Source organism: Oryx dammah, unplaced genomic scaffold (assembly GCF_014754425.2).
Source record: "Oryx dammah isolate SB20612 unplaced genomic scaffold, SCBI_Odam_1.1 HiC_scaffold_28, whole genome shotgun sequence".
NCBI classification, from domain to species: domain Eukaryota; kingdom Metazoa; phylum Chordata; class Mammalia; order Artiodactyla; family Bovidae; genus Oryx; species Oryx dammah.
In genome coordinates, this window is record NW_024070212.1 from 104,851,759 (window position 1) to 104,855,823 (window position 4,065).

Sequence of the window (4,065 nt, forward strand, 5' to 3'; positions counted from 1 at the left end):
TTTTCTGACAAAGGTCTATCTAGTCAAGGCTACGGTTTTTCCAGTAGTCATGTACAGATGTGAGAGTTGGACCATAAAGAAGGCTAAGCACAGAAGAATTGATGCTTTTGAATTATGGTGCTGGAGAAGAGTCTTGAGAGTCTCTTGGACTGCAAGGAGATAAAATCAGTCAATCCCAGATAAATCAACCCTGAATATTCATTAGAAGGGCTGATGCTGAAGGTAAAGCTCCAATACTTTGGCCACCTGATGCACAGAGCTGACTCATTAGAAAAGACCCTGATGCTGGGAAAGACTGAAGGCAACAGGAGAAGGTGGAGGCAAAGGATGAGATGGTTAGATAGCCTCACTGACTCAATGGACATGAGTCTGAGCAAACTCCAGGAGACAGTGGAGGACAGGGAAGCCTGGTGTGCTGCAGGCCATGGGGTCGCACAGTTGGACATGACTTAGTGACTGAACAATAAAACATCAAGAACAAAGAGAAGATTAAAAAGCAATGAGAATCCACTGAGTTGTACGCTTAAAGATGGTTAAAATGGTAAATACTATGTTACATATATTTTATCAAAGAAAGTTCTGAGAAGCTTAACTAAGGTCAGCAGTTCTAAATTAAAACCTTCACCAATCTCTGTAACTTGCAGGCATGTGTGTGTATGTGTGTGTGCACGTGCATACTCAGTCCTGTCCAGCTCCTTGTGACCCCATGGACTGTAGCCTGCCAGGCTCCTCTGCCGATGGAGTTTTCCAGACAAGAATACTGGAATGGGTTGCTATTTCCTACTCCAGAGGATCTTCCTGAGCCAAGAGATCAAACCTGCATCTTGGGCATCTTCTGCTCTAGCAGGCAGATTCTTTACCACTGAGCCGCATGGGAAGCCCAAAAGTATGGAGATGCCGGGGATTGAACCCAGGGCCTCATACATGCAAAGCATGTGCTCTACCACTGAGCTACACCCCCTGACCAACTTTTAGCACAGTGAATTTCCATATGGTGAATACAGCCAGGAATCATGCTGCATATACCAATCCTTCCAGTTACCCTACTGTTGGTTTTTCTGGCAGTCAAGGGTTCCTAAATTTCTCTAGTGAAATTAACAAAGGAAAATATCCAGGATTTTTAGACTCTATTGTTACTTGCCTAGACTTCCAGTCATTGCTATTTGCTTTTTCTTGGTTATACTTTTAATTCCCTCTAATTCATTTCAACATATTAAACATAATTAAACTATAGTTTATAGTTCAAAATAGCAGTATCTTGGGACTTTCCTGGTGGTCCAGTGGTTAAGAATCCAACTTGCAATGCTGGGGACACAGGTTCAATCCCTGGTCTGGAAAGATCCCACATGGCACAGGACCCCACCCACATCCCACTAAATCGTGTGTATCCCAGCTACTGAGCCTAAGCCCCAGAGCCTGGGGGGCTGCAACTAAAGCCCAAGTGTCTAGAGTCCATGTTCTGGAGCAAGAGAAACCACTGCAATGAGAGGCCCAGGCACCACAACGGAGAGTAGACTCCACTCACTGCAACTAGAGAAAGCCCATGTGCAGCAATGGAGACTCAATGTAGCCAAAAAATTTTTTAAAAATTAAAAAAAAAAACATATTTCTGATCTTTATGGGTATGATCCTCTAGCTGGTTGTTTCTGCTTATAGGGATTTGTTTCTTCGAGTAATCAGAGGCTTTTTTAAAAAATTGTGAGTCATGTTGAAACTTTGTGGGAAATATTTGAGGCCTGAGTTTAATCATATTCTTCAAGAGGAAGTTTGGGTTTGCTTCTCCCAGCTGTCTCTCTGTCCTGCCAATCCAGAAACACTCTAAATTTTCATCTTGGAGCGTTTGGTTTATACAGATAAGGAGAGTATGTCCCAAGGTAAACATGTATAAGTGGAGGGGTGGGACAGAGAATTCTCAGGAGAGATGGTTTTGTGTTTATTTTTCCCTCTTCTCTGATCCAAGTGAAGATAGGCCTGCATCCCCACTCCCACTCTCCCGGTTTTTGTTTTCAGTTTGCTCGCTGTCCACTGAGGCTTTTAGTGGCTTGGGTACTGGAGAGGCTCAGCCTTGCCCTCTGACTTTATTTTCTGCTCTCTTTAGGCCCAGGGTGGGCTTCCCTGTAGCTCAGCTGGTAAGGAATCTACCTGCAATGCAGGAGACCCCGGTTTGATTCCTGGGTAGGGAAGAATCCCCTGGAGAAGGGATAGACTACCCACTCCAGTTTTCTTGGGTTTCCCTGGTGGCTCAGATGGTAAAGAATCCACTTGTAATGTGGGAGACCTGGGTTTGATCCCTGGGTTGCAAAGATCCCATGGAGGAGGGCGTGGCAAACCTACTCCAGTATTCTGGTTTGGAGAATTCATCACAGTCCATGGGGTTGCAAAGAGTCAGACATGACTGAGTGACTTTTCCTTTTCCTTACCTCCATGGTCCATGAAAACACAGATGCTGGGTCACTAGGAATCTGCATATACCACTGGCACAAATACGACTCTCACACTTGCTTACTCCTGTTTTCTCCTAGAGACTCCTCACATTCCGGTCAAGGTCAGTCATGCATTTAAAAGATTTTCTTTTCATTTCATCTCGTTTCTTTTGTTTGCTTTGTTTTGTGCTTTTTTTTTTTTTTTTTGGAAGTTGTTAGGTAGGTAGAATAGGGAAAGGAGTCCAGAATGGCGGTGGCTAAAAGATAAGGAAGAGAAAAGCCCGCGAAAATAGAACAGAGGAAGGTTGGAGGACTGGAGTGAGGACCTCAGGTAGAACAAACAACACTCCTGGCTAACCCAATTTACATAGGGCAGGCCCCGGGGGCGGGTGGGGGGGGGACATAGAAAAAGAGGAGCCGAAGGGCTGGGGTTCTCTCTCTCTCCCCGCTCCTCCCGTGCGCTGGGGGCGCTCTTCTCCTCTCCTTGCGTCTTTGGGTCGACATGCCCTCACGCCTTGAGGATGGATTTTCCTGTTATTATCTAAATAAAATAGAGCTGTAACACAGAGCTGTAACACTGATTTGTCTAAGAGCTATAACACGGTCTGTCCAAGACCCAAGAGCTGTGACATGCCGAGGGCTTTAATGTCCGTCACTCCAAATCTTTGTTGTGATGAGACAGAACCAAGGGGAATACACTCGCCTGACAAAGTGAAGTGAAAGTCCTCAGTTATAGCCGACTCTTTGCGACCTCATGGACTATACAGTCCATGGAATTCTCCAGGCCAGAATACTGTAGTGGGTAGCTGTTCCCTTCTCCAGGGCATTTCCCCAACCCAGGGATCGAACCCAGGTCTCCCACATTGCAGGCAGATTATTTACCAGCTCCTCTGTATTAGATTTTCTGTACTTTTTCATAGATGAGTATCTTTTTAACAATTTATTTTTCCTTTAGACATAGAATGTTAAAACCCATAAGGAAAGATCACTTATTGGGAGACTTCTCTTTGCAGTTCATCTAACCTGTTTAGGTGGAGGAGGAAATGGCAACCCACTCCAGTATTCTTGCCTGGAGAATCCCATGGACAGAGGAGCCTGGCAGGCTGCAGTCCATGGGGTCCCAAAGAGTCAGACATGACTGAGCGACTAAGCACACACAGGGCACAAACGGGAAGGGAATCCAGAAAGGAAGGGATATGTGTACATATGGCTGGTTCACTTTGCTGTACATTAGAAACTAATGCAACATTGTGAACACCTTACTCCAATTAAAAAACAAATCCTCTAGGTTTCTCTCCTAAACAGATGGGGCTTGCAGGACTAGGAGTCTGGAACAGTACATGTCTGTACACGTGGAACACATCTAATCTCAAGACATGTGGGGCGCTGGGCAGGTGGAAGTGATGCGAGAAAGAATCTGCCCAGCTCCACTGCTCCTAAAGTGCTGAATCTTAGTTCCTTTCTAAATGGTGTTTGAACTTGATGTCTGTGGGCTCCATAGGGCAAGATAATGGTGCCAACAGATTCAGCTGGTGATAATCTCCTCTCAAGCAGCCTCTGAAGGCACTGTGGGTTCCTTTCCTGATTGGCTGTATCTTCCACTGATCCTCAATTGACAGCTTTACAGAATATTTCTTGGAAT

At 45.2% G+C, this 4,065-nt stretch overlaps 1 non-coding gene and 1 pseudogene across 1 annotated transcript; both read right to left on the reverse strand.

Moving 5' to 3' along the window:
* LOC120856611 overlaps positions 1 to 2,426 on the reverse strand; it is a 37,692-nt pseudogene extending 35,266 nt beyond the window's left edge.
* TRNAA-UGC lies at positions 890 to 961 on the reverse strand. The gene has a single exon. It is a non-coding gene; the product is annotated as a tRNA-Ala (tRNA).
* Positions 2,427 to 4,065: the final 1,639 nt, after the last annotated feature.